The following is a 12323-nucleotide window of genomic DNA, read 5'->3' on the forward strand; positions in this document are numbered from 1 at the left end:
GTAAGCACGACACAACTCCAGCAATGGTCAGGAATGCCTATTCCCATCATGCTGCGTCAATCCTTACACCTGCTTCAAGCAGGTGCAAGGTTTTGACGCAGTGGCATCGTAAAAGTGACCCAGTGAAATCTAGTAGATTTCACTGTATCACTTTTACGGACTTCCTTACGACGGAATGCCCACCCGGTATACATTATACCTTGGCGCATGTACACCAGAGTGGTGTTTAATTTGTCGACGACAGATCTCAAGCAGGGAGTGGCCGTAGTACTTATATTTGCATATTTTCTGTGCAATGACATCAACTTCTTTTCTTTATATTTCTGTGTTAAATTGTCAATTTTAACTTCTGTTAGTACCCTCAGATCTTTTACTCCTTCCCATTTTAATGAAAGTGAATATATAAATTATGACCATAATAAAAGTAGGTGTTACTTAGTCCTAGGGAGTGAAATTACAACTTTACATGTTAAGAATTTAGCTCTTTACTATTTGTCAAGAAGGTTCTTCTTAAAGAGGAGCCACCTATTCATGGTTAATGAAAGATCTGGATAAATACTTTTGTTTATTATCTAAACTAAAATGGATTGCTGGATAATCATATTACATTAATTAAATGTTAATATTATCTTTTCATTAAGAAGCAGGGTAAACGTTTACAATTGTTTTGTAGATATTGCTAACTATTTTAATGAATGGTAGATGTTGCCAGTTGATTTTGTAAACACAAACGAAAACAGCCATTCTCGTCGTTGTTTGCCGAAATTGCACAATTTTACCTTATTTTCAAAGCCTGGATCTTTTTAGTCCACGTAACCTCCATTCTAGATTTGTTGCTAAATAGAATGCTTTGTGAGAAGTTGTCTCTCCAGACGTAAATAAATGATTACAACAAGCTTAAAGTTAAACAAAACTGACTTGCAGAGTGTAAAGTAGTGGGCCCTGCGCCCGCTCGCTAAAGTAACAGTGACACTAGTGACATGGGTACTTACCTAACAGACCACGAGTTAGAGCACCTGGTCCTTTTTAGGTTCCACCTTCACAGCTGTGCTTGTGAAATCTATTGTTTATATTATAAACTTAAAAAAGGTCTTTCCTCCCGAGCCTCTCTTTCTTGGCTTCTGTGCTTGCCACTTACTTTTCATCCAATCTATTGGTTTTAGCATGTTTTCCTGCATTTAAAAAGGCCTGTTCTTTGTCTGCTTCTCATATCAGTTTCCGTGGTCAAAATACTGTGAACATCTGCTTTGGTGGCACTCTTTTTTCAGAAAGTTTTCCCTCTTTTCTGTTTTTTCGTCTTGGAAAATATATATAGCATCTGGAGAAAGTGATTTGCCCAGAATCACTGGATGTTGCGATGCCGAGACGAAAACAGGGATCACCAGCTCTCGAGTCAGCAGCTCTAGCCGCTGCACCACATCCTCTCCACGCCCGTGTTAGTGCCAGGGAGGTCCTTCCTTTGTCCCTAGCGATGAGTGAAGAAAACAGCATTAAATTCATCACACAGTCCAAACAGATGGATTACCGATGCTTGTATTGGCAGGGTCTCCTGACTGGTGACACCTGTGCTGTATTTGTGTTTTTGAAGACAATTCTGCTAGGGAGGGGCAGGTAAATGACATGTCCAGCAGAACATCTGTCAAAAATTGTATTAATGGTGCATTCTACGACACGTTTTTCATTATATATTGAAATTTCTGTGTCTACTGAAGGTCAAGACACTCAGGGGCTTATTCACAAGCTCCTGTGTGCTGCCGGAAATTCACTTTCGGTGACAGTCCGGCGGCGCACACTGCAGGGCCATATCTACAAGGCCGTGTAAAGCCACCCTACGTGGCTTTTATCATGGCCTTGTAGATATGGACTAAGGCAATGCAGCGAAAGTTGCTGTGTTGCTTCACCCTGCAATAGGGAGGCGTGCCATGGGCATTACTGTGGATGTTCCCACGTAACACCCATGTCATTGACTTAGGAGAATTAATAAACCTGGGAATACGTCAAAAGGCTACAACTCCTAGGGGAGGTGTAAGTGAGGCGCAAAGAGGAGAAATACCTTCATTTCTTCTTGCTTTTCCTGCGCACATAGAGGAAAAAAGCCTCTCGTAATTGTTTTTGTGCAAGAAGGTGTCTCTTCCTGCACAAAAACAATCATCCCTGCAACGCAGGCACCCTTGCACTATGGTGCAAGGGTGCTTGCGTTAGTTCATAGGAGCCCATTGTGCGGCAGTGAGGGGAAAAGGATAGAAATGTACGTATCTCATAGAGTACTGCTTCTGTCGGTCCTTTTCTTTTGACTCAGGGCAGCGCATTAAGATTGTTTGCAGCGCTGCCCTGCGCCAAAACCTCATAAATGAGGCTGTTAATTTGAAAAGCTTGGCCACATTTTATAGCTCATTGTCCTAAAGTTCCCCTCAAAATTCTTCACTCCCCCTACCTTGCATCTCCTGCCTCCACTAAAACATTAAGAAGTATATTTACATGGAAAATGACGGAGAGCGGCGTTAGCATTCTTGGGTTAATGCCACGCTCCGCCTCTTTTGGAAACGCAATACCAACGTATTTACAACAATACTCTGCAGGCCTGTGTTTCCCGACTGTCCTGGCGCAAATTACAGCTGCCTGGCCCAAACGCAAGCACCCTTGGAACATAGTGCAAAGGTGACTGCGCAGGGGGAATGATTGCTTATGTACAGAAAGGGATACCTTTCTGCACATAAACAATCATGCATGGCGTTTTGTTGTTTTTATATGTGCTGCATAAAACAGTACATATAGAAACAGCAAAAACGAGGTGATATAAAGCATTTCTCCTCATTACTCCATGTAAAGACTAGGGGGCAGACTTACAAGAACTGGCGCATCTCTGCATATTAGCAGAGATGCGCCAGTTAATTTGCGTGACAGAAAAATACCCATGCGCCACCATGGATGCACCGCATTTACAATGTGGTGCACCATGGCGCAAGGATAGACAAATGTGTGACGCATCTTTTGTCGTAAAGGCAATGCTTTGTTGGAGTCGTGTTGTAAGCACGACACAACTCCAGCAATGGTCAGGAATGCCTATTCCCATCATGCTGCGTCAATCCTTACACCTGCTTCAAGCAGGTGCAAGGTTTTGACGCAGTGGCATCGTAAAAGTGACCCTGTGAAATCTAGTAGATTTCACTGTATCACTTTTACGAGACTTCCTTACGACGGAATGCCCACCCGGTATACATTATACCTTGGCGCATGTACACCAGAGTGGTGTTTGATTTGTCGACGACAGATCTCAAGCAGGGAGTGGCCGTAGTACTTATATTTGCATATTTTCTGTGCAATGACATCAACTTCTTTTCTTTATATTTCTGTGTTAAATTGTCAATTTTAACTTCTGTTAGTAGCCTCAGATCTTTTACTCCTTCCCATTTTAATGAAAGTGAATATATAAATTATGACCATAATAAAAGTAGGTGTTACTTAGTCCTAGGGCATGAAATTACAACTTTACATGTCATGGTTTTAGCTCTTTACTATTTGTCAAGAAGGTTCTTCTTAAAGAGGAGCCACCTGTTCATGGTTAATGAAAGATCTGGATAAGTACTTTTGTTCTTATCTAAACTAAAAAGGATTGCTGAATAGTCATATTACATTAATTAAATGTTAATATTATCTTTTCATTAAGAAGCAGGGTAAACGTTTACAATTGTTTTGTAGATATTGCTAACTATTTTAATGAATGGTAGATGTTGCCAGTTGATTTTGTAAACACAAACGAAAACAGCCATTCTCGTCGTTGTTTGCCGAAATTGCACAATGTTACCTTATTTTCAAAGCCTGGATCTTTTTAGTCCACGTAACCTCCATTCTAGATTTGTTGCTAAATAGAATGCTTTGTGAGAAGTTGTCTCTCCAGACGTAAATAAATGATTACAACAAGCTTAAAGTTAAACAAAACTGACTTGCAGAGTGTAAAGTAGTGGGCCCTGCGCCCGCTCGCTAAAGTAACAGTGACACTAGTGACATGGGTACTTACCTAACAGACCACGAGTTAGAGCACCTGGTCCTTTTTAGGTTCCACCTTCACAGCTGTGCTTGTGAAATCTATTGTTTATATTATAAACTTAAAAAAGGTCTTTCCTCCCGAGCCTCTCTTTCTTGGCTTCTGTGCTTGCCACTTACTTTTCATCCAATCTATTGGTTTTAGCATGTTTTCCTGCATTTAAAAAGGCCTGTTCTTTGTCTGCTTCTCATATCAGTTTCCGTGGTCAAAATACTGTTAACATCTGCTTTGGTGGCACTCTTTTTTCAGAAAGTTTTCCCTCTTTTCTGTTTTTTCGTCTTGGAAAATATATATAGCATTTGGAGAAAGTGATTTGCCCAGAATCACTGGATGTTGCGATGCCGAGACGAAAACAGGGATCACCAGCTCTCGAGTCAGCAGCTCTAGCCGCTGCACCACATCCTCTCCACGCCGGTGTTAGTGCCAGGGAGGTCCTTCCTTTGTCCCTAGCGATGAGTGAAGAAAACAGCATTAAATTCATCACACAGTCCAAACAGATGGATTACCGATGCTTGTATTGGCAGGGTCTCCTGACTGGTGACACCTGTGCTGTATTTGTGTTTTTGAAGACAATTCTGCTAGGGAGGGGCAGGTAAATGACATGTCCAGCAGAACATCTGTCAAAAATTGGATTAATGGTGCATTCTACGACACGTTTTTCATTATATATTGAAATTTCTGTGTCTACTGAAGGTCAAGACACTCAGGGGCTTATTCACAAGCTCCTGTGTGCTGCCGGAAATTCACTTTCGGTGACAGTCCGGCGGCGCACACTGCAGGGCCATATCTACAAGGCCGTGTAAAGCCACCCTACGTGGCTTTTATCATGGCCTTGTAGATATGGACTAAGGCAATGCAGCGAAAGTTGCTGTGTTGCTTCACCCTGCAATAGGGAGGCGTGCCATGGGCATTACTGTGGGTGTTCCCACGTAACACCCATGTCATTGACTTAGGAGAATTAATAAACCTGGGAATACGTCAAAAGGCTACAACTCCTAGGGGAGGTGTAAGTGAGGCGCAAAGAGGAGAAATACCTTCATTTCTTCTTGCTTTTCCTGCGCACATAGAGGAAAAAAGCCTCTCGTAATTGTTTTTGTGCAAGAAGGTGCCGCGTCGGGAATCGAACCCTGGTCCCGGGCCGTCCTCTGCTTACGGGTCTGCCGCCTCTAACCAGTGAGCCACACCACTCCACAATGCGGTGCACCATGGCGCAAGGATAGACAAATGTGTGACGCATCTTTTGTCGTAAAGGCAATGCTTTGTTGGAGTCGTGTTGTAAGCACGACACAACTCCAGCAATGGTCAGGAAAGTCTATTCCCATCATGCTGCGTCAATCCTTACACCTGCTTCAAGCAGGTGCAAGGTTTTGACGCAGTGGCGTCGTAAAAGTGACCCAGTGAAATCTTGTAGATTTCACTGTATCACTTTTACGAGACTTCCTTACGACGGAACGCCCACCCGGCATACATTATACCTTGGCGCATGTACACCAGAGTGGTGTTTGATTTGTCGACGACAGATCTCAAGCAGGGAGTGGCCGTAGTACTTATATTTGCATATTTTCTGTGCAATGACATCAACTTCTTTTCTTTATATTTCTGTGTTAAATTATCAATTTTAACTTCTGTTAGCACCCTCAGATCTTTTACTCCTTCCCATTTTAATCAAAGTGAATATATAAATGATGACCATAATAAAAGTAGGTGTTACTTAGTCCTAGGGAGTGAAATTACAACTTTACATGTAAAGAATTTAGCTCTTTACTATTTGTCAAGAAGGTTCTTCTTAAAGAGGAGCCACCTATTCATGGTTAATGAAAGATCTGGCTAAATACTTTTGTTCTCATTTAAACTAAAATGTATTGCTGGATAGTCATATTGCACTAATTAAATGTTAATATTATCTTTTCATTAAGAAGAAGGCTAAACGTTTACATTTGTTTTGTAGATATTGCTCACTATGTTAATGAATGGTAGATGTTGCCAGTTGATTTTGTAAACACAAACTAAAGCAGCCATTCTCGTCGTTGTTTGCTGAAATTGCACAATTTTACCTTATTTTGAAAGCCTGGATCTTTTTAGTCCATGTAACCTCCATTCTAGATTTGCTGCTAAATAGAATGCTTTGTGAGAAGTTGTCTCTCCAGACGTAAATAAATGATTACAACAAGCTTAAAGATAAACAAAACAGACTTGCAGAGTGTAAGGTAGTGGGCCCTGCGCCCGCTCGCTAAAGTAACTGTGACACTAGTGACATGGGTACTTACCTAACAGACCACGAGTTAGAGCACCTGGTCCATTTTAGGTTCCACCTTCACAGCTGTGCTTGTGAAATCTATTGTTTATATTATAAACTTAAAAAAGGCCTTTCCTCCCGAGCCTCTCTTTCTTGGCTTTTGTGCTTGCCACTTACTTTTCCTGAAATCTATTCGTTTTAGCATGTTTTCCTGCATTTAAAAAGGCCTGTTCTTTGTCTGCTTCTCATATCAGTTTCCGTGGTCAAAATACTGTTAACATCTGCTTTGGTGGCACTCTTTTTTCAGAAAGTTTTCCCTCTTTTCTGTTTTTTCATCTTGGAAAATATATATAGCATCTGGAGAAAGTGATTTGCCCAGAATCACTGGATGTTGCGATGCCGAGAAGAAAACAGGGATCACCAGCTCTCCAGTCAGCAGTTCTAGCCGCTGCACCACATCCTCTCCACGCCCGTGTTAGTGCCAGGGAGGTCCTTCCTTTGTCCCTAGCAATGAGTGAAGAAAACAGCATTAAATTCATCACACAGTCCAAACAGATGGATTACCGATGCTTGTATTGGCAGGCTCTCCTGACTGGTGACACCTGTACTGTATTTGTGTTTTTGAACACAATTCTGCTAGGGAGGGGCAGATAATTGACATGTCCTGCAGAACATCTGTCAAAAATGGATTAATGGTGCATTCTACGACACGTTTTTCATTATATATTGAAATTTCTGTGTCTACTGAAGGTCAAGACACTCAGGGGCTTATTCATGTGTGCTGCCGGAAATTCACTTTCGGTGACAATCCGGCGGCGCACACTGCAGGGCCATATCTACAAGGCCGTGTAAAGCCACTCTACATGGCTTTTATCATGGCCTTGTAGATATGGACTAAGGCAAGGCAGTGAAAGTTGCTGTCTTGCTTCACCCTGCAATAGGGAGGCGTGCCATGGGCATTACTGTGGGTGTTCCCACGTAACACCCATGTCATTGACTTAGGAGAATTAATAAACCTGGGAATACGTCAAAAGGCTACAACTCCTAGGGGAGGTGTAAGTGAGGCGCAAAGAGGAGAAATACCTTCATTTCTGCTTGCTTTTCCTGCGCACATAGAGGAAAAAAGCCTCTCGTAATTGTTTTTGTGCAAGAAGGTGTCTCTTCCTGCACAAAAACAATCATCCCTGCAACGCAGGCACCCTTGCACTATGGTGCAAGGGTGCTTGCGTTAGTTCATAGCAGCCCATTGTGCGGCAGTGAGGGGAAAAGGATAGAAATGTACGTATCTCATAGATTACTGCTTCTGCCGGTTCTTTTCTTTTGACTCAGGACAGCGCATTAAGATTGTTTGCAGCGCTGCCCTGCGCCAAAACCTCATAAATGAGGCTGTTAGTTTGAAAAGCTTGGCCACATTTTATAGCTCATTGTCCTAAAGTTCCCCTCAAAATTCTCTACTACCCCTACCTTGCATCTCCTGCCTCCACTAAAACATTAAGAAGTATATTTACATGGAAAGTGACGGAGAGCGGCATTAGCATTCTTGGGTTAATGCCACGCTCCGCCACTTTCCGAAATGCAATACCAACGTATTTAAAACAATACTCTGCAGGCCTGTGTTTCCCCACTGTCCTGGTGCAAATTACAGCTGCCTAGCCCCAACGCAGGCACCCTTGGAACATAGTGCAAAGGTGACTGCGCAGGGCGAATGATTGCTTATGTACAGAAAGGGATACCTTTCTGCACATAAACAATCATGCATGGCGTTTTTTTTTTTATATGTGCTGCATAAAACAGTACATATAAAAACAGCAAAAGCGAGGTGATATAAAGCATTTCTCCTCATTACCCCATGTAAAGACTAGGGGGCAGACTTACAAGAACTGGCGCATCTCTGCATATTAGCAGAGATGCGCCAGTTAATTTGCGTGACAGAAAAATAACCATGCGCCACTATGGATGCACCGCATTTACAATGCGTTGCACCATGGCGCATGGATAGACAGATGTGTGACGCATCTTTTGTCGTAAAAGCAATGAATTGTTGGAGTTGTGTTGTAAGCACGACACAACTCCAGCAATGCTGAGGAATGCCTATTCCCATCATGCTGCGTCAATCCTTACACCTGCTTCAAGCAGGTGCAAGGTTTTGACGCAGTGGCGTCATAAAAGTGACTCAGTGAAATCTTGTAGATTTTACTGTATCACTGTTACGAGACTTCCTTACGACGGAACACCCACCCGGCATACATTATACCTTGGCGCATGTACGCCAGAGTGGTGTTTGATTTGTCGAGGACAGGTCTCAAGCAGGGCGTGGCCGTAGTACTTATATTTGCATATTTTCTGTGCAATGCCATCAACTTGCTTTCTTTATATTTCTGTGTTAAATTGTCAATTTTAACTTTTGTTAGTACCCTCAGATCTTTTACTCCGTCCCATTTTAAACAAAGTGAATATATAAATTATGACCATAATAAAAGTAGGTGTTACTTAGTCCTAGGGAGTGAAATTACAACTTTACATGTTAAGAATTTAGCTTTTTACTATTTGTCAAGAAGGTTCTTCTTAAAGAGGAGCCATCTATTCATGGTTAACAAAGATCTGGATAAATACTTTTGTTCTTATCTTAACTAAAATGGATTGCTGAATAGTCATATTGCATTAATTAAATGTTAATATCATCTTTTCGTTAAGAAGCTGGGTTAACATTTACATTTGTTTTGTAGATATTGCTTACTTTGTTAATGAATGGTAGATGTTGCCAGTTGATTTTGTAAACACAATCGAAAACAGCCATTCTCGTGATTGTTTGCTGAAATTGCACAATTTTACCTTATTTTGAAAGCGTTCATCTTTTTAGTCCATGTAACCTCCATTCTAGATTTGTTGCTAAATAGAATGCTTTGTGAGAAGTTGTCTCTCCAGACGTAAATAAATGATTACAACAAGCTTAAAGTTAAACAAAACAGACTTGCAGAGTGTAAAGTAGTGGGCCCTGCCCCCGCTCGCTAAAGTAACAGTGACACTAGTGACATGGGTACTTACCTAACAGACCACGAGTTAGAGCACCTGGTCCTTTTTAGGTTCCACCTTCACAGCTGTGCTTGTGAAATCTATTGTTTATATTATAAACTTAAAAAAGGTCTTTCCTCCCGAGCCTCTCTTTCTTGGCTTCTGTGCTTGCCACTTACTTTTCATCCAATCTATTGGTTTTAGCATGTTTTCCTGCATTTAAAAAGGCCTGTTCTTTGTCTGCTTCTCATATCAGTTTCCGTGGTCAAAATACTGTGAACATCTGCTTTGGTGGCACTCTTTTTTCAGAAAGTTTTCCCTCTTTTCTGTTTTTTCGTCTTGGAAAATATATATAGCATCTGGAGAAAGTGATTTGCCCAGAATCACTGGATGTTGCAATGCCGAGACGAAAACAGGGATCACCAGCTCTCAAATCAGCAGCTCTAGCCGCTGCACCACATCCTCTCCACGCCCGTGTTAGTGCCAGGGAGGTCCTTCCTTTGTCCCTAGCGATGAGTGAAGAAAACAGCATTAAATTCATCACACAGTCCAAACAGATGGATTACCGATGCTTGTATTGGCAGGGTCTCCTGACTGGTGACACCTGTGCTGTGTTTGTGTTTTTGAAGACAATTCTGCTAGGGAGGGGCAGATAAATGACATGTCCAGCAGAACATCTATCAAAAATTGGATTAATGGTGCATTCTACGACACGTTTTTCATTATATATTGAAATTTCTGTGTCTACTAAAGGTCAAGACACTCAGGGGCTTATTCACAAGCTTCTGTGTGCTGCCGGAAATTCACTTTCGGTGACAGTCCGGCGGCGCACACTGCAGGGCCATATCTACAAGGCCGTGTAAAGCCACCCTACGTGGCTTTTATCATGGCCTTGTAGATATGGACTAAGGCAACGCAGCGAAAGTTGCTGTGTTGCTTCACCCTGCAATAGGGAGGCGTGCCATGGGCATTACTGTGGGTGGGCCCGATTCACAGAATGAACTTAAGACTCAATCCTAGACTTACTACTATTTTGGCATTCACAGCATGAACTTACTACTTTTGGTATTCACAGAAGTTAGGATTTTGTCTTAAGTTTGTCTTAAGACAGACTTAAGACAGACTTAAGACAAAATCCTAACTTCTGTGAATACCAAAAGTAGTAAGTGCATTCTGTGAATACCAAAATAGTAGTAAGTTTAGGATTGAGTCTTAAGTTCATTCTGTGAATCGGGCCCGGTGTTCCCACGTAACACCCATGTCATTGACTTAGGAGAATTAATAACCCTGGGAATACGTCAAAAGGCTACACCTCCTAGGGGAGGTGTAAGTGAGGCGCAAAGAGGAGAAATACCTTAATTTCTTCTCACTTTTCCTGCGCACATAGAGGAAAAAAGCCTTTCGTAATTGTTTTTGTGCAAGGTGTCTCTTCCTGCACAAAAACAATCATCCCTGCAACTCAGGCACCCTTGCACTATGGTGCAAGGGTGCTTGCGTTAGTTCATAGCAGCCCATTGTGCGGCAGTGAGGGGAAGAGGATGATGGACAGAATGTGGATGAATGTGTGACATTGATCCACATTCTGTCCATCATTGTTGTGTTTGCAGTTACCGCTCTAAGTGTACTGGGGATGCTCAGACGTGAGTCCCAGGCACTCCACACCACTGGAATCAAGCTAGCCGGGCTGATGAGAGGTGTTACCTCGAAACCGGGCCGGTCTTCGGATGCTTGTTTCCGTTCTGGGAAGGACATGGCTTTTGTAGTTCGGACTGGACTGTTCCCTTGGGGAACAGGTTCAGCGCTGATTTGCATATTGCCATTGTCTAATCCGGGGTGGTGTGGAGTGGAAAAACGATGGATTTGGGTCCAGATCTTTGGACTGGGGTGAATGTGTGACATTGATCCACATTCTGTTCATCATTGTTGTGTTTGCAGTTACCGCTCTAAGTGTACTGGGGATGCTCAGACGTGAGTCCCAGGCACTCCACACCACTGCAATCAAGCTAGCCGGGCTGAAGAGAGGTATTACCTCGAAACCGGGCCGGTCCTCGGATGCTTGTTTCCGTTCTGGGAAGGACATGGCTTTTGTAGTTCGGACTGGACTGTTTCCATGGGGAACAGGTTCAGCGCTGATTTGCATATCGCCATTGTCTAACCCAGGGTGGTGTGGAGTGGAAAAAAGATGGATTTGGGCCCAGATCTTTGGACTGGGGTGAATGTGTGACATTGATCCACATTCTGTCCATCATTGTTGTGTTTGCAGTTACCGCTCTAAGTGTACTGGGGATGCTCAGACGTGAGTCCCAGGCACTCCACACCACTGGAATCAAGCTAGCCGGGCTGAAGAGAGGTGTTACCTCTAAACCGGGCCGGTCCTCGGATGCTTGTTTCCGTTCTGGGAAGGACATGGCTTTTGTAGTTCGGACTGGACTGTTCCCATGGGGAACAGGTTCAGCGCTGATTTGCATATTCGCCATTGTCTAACCCAGGGTGGTGTGGAGTGGAAAAACGATGGATTTGTGCCCAGATCTTTGGACTGGGGTGAATGTGTGACATTGATCCACATTCTGTCCATCATTGTTGTGTTTGCAGGTTTTGACGCAGTGGCATCGTAAAAGTGACCCAGTGAAATCTAGTAGATTTCACTGTATCACTTTTACGAGACTTCCTTACGACGGAACGCCCACCCGGTATACATTATACCTTGGCGCATGTACACCAGAGTGGTGTTTGATTTGTCGACGACAGATCTCAAGCAGGGAGTGGCCGTAGTACTTATATTTGCATATTTTCTGTGCAATGACATCAACTTCTTTTCTTTATATTTCTGTGTTAAATTGTCAATTTTAACTTCTGTTAGTACCCTCAGATCTTTTACTCCTTCCCATTTTAATGAAAGTGAATATATAAATTATGACCATAATAAAAGTAGGTGTTACTTAGTCCTAGGGAGTGAAATTACAACTTTACATGTTAAGAATTTAGCTCTTTACTATTTGTCAAGAAGGTTCTTCTTAAAGAGGAGCCATC

The 12323-nt window shown here is 42.6% G+C and overlaps 5 non-coding genes across 5 annotated transcripts; all 5 read left to right on the forward strand.

The window, feature by feature from the left end:
* Window positions 1-471: 471 nt before the first annotated feature.
* LOC144808154 (U7 small nuclear RNA) lies at window positions 472-526 on the forward strand. The gene has a single exon (XR_013606680.1). It is a non-coding gene; the product is annotated as a U7 small nuclear RNA (small nuclear RNA).
* A 2970-nt stretch (window positions 527-3496) lies between these two features.
* LOC144808146 (U7 small nuclear RNA) lies at window positions 3497-3553 on the forward strand. The gene has a single exon (XR_013606672.1). It is a non-coding gene; the product is annotated as a U7 small nuclear RNA (small nuclear RNA).
* Window positions 3554-5790: 2237 nt separating this feature from the next.
* Window positions 5791-5847, forward strand: LOC144808148 (U7 small nuclear RNA). The gene has a single exon (XR_013606674.1). It is a non-coding gene; the product is annotated as a U7 small nuclear RNA (small nuclear RNA).
* A 2960-nt stretch (window positions 5848-8807) lies between these two features.
* On the forward strand, window positions 8808-8862 carry LOC144808176 (U7 small nuclear RNA). The gene has a single exon (XR_013606702.1). It is a non-coding gene; the product is annotated as a U7 small nuclear RNA (small nuclear RNA).
* Window positions 8863-12268: 3406 nt separating this feature from the next.
* LOC144808158 (U7 small nuclear RNA) lies at window positions 12269-12323 on the forward strand. Its single transcript, XR_013606684.1, has one exon. It is a non-coding gene; the product is annotated as a U7 small nuclear RNA (small nuclear RNA).

Source organism: Lissotriton helveticus, chromosome 1_2 (genome assembly GCF_964261635.1).
Source record: "Lissotriton helveticus chromosome 1_2, aLisHel1.1, whole genome shotgun sequence".
Classification (NCBI taxonomy): Eukaryota; Metazoa; Chordata; class Amphibia; order Caudata; family Salamandridae; genus Lissotriton; species Lissotriton helveticus.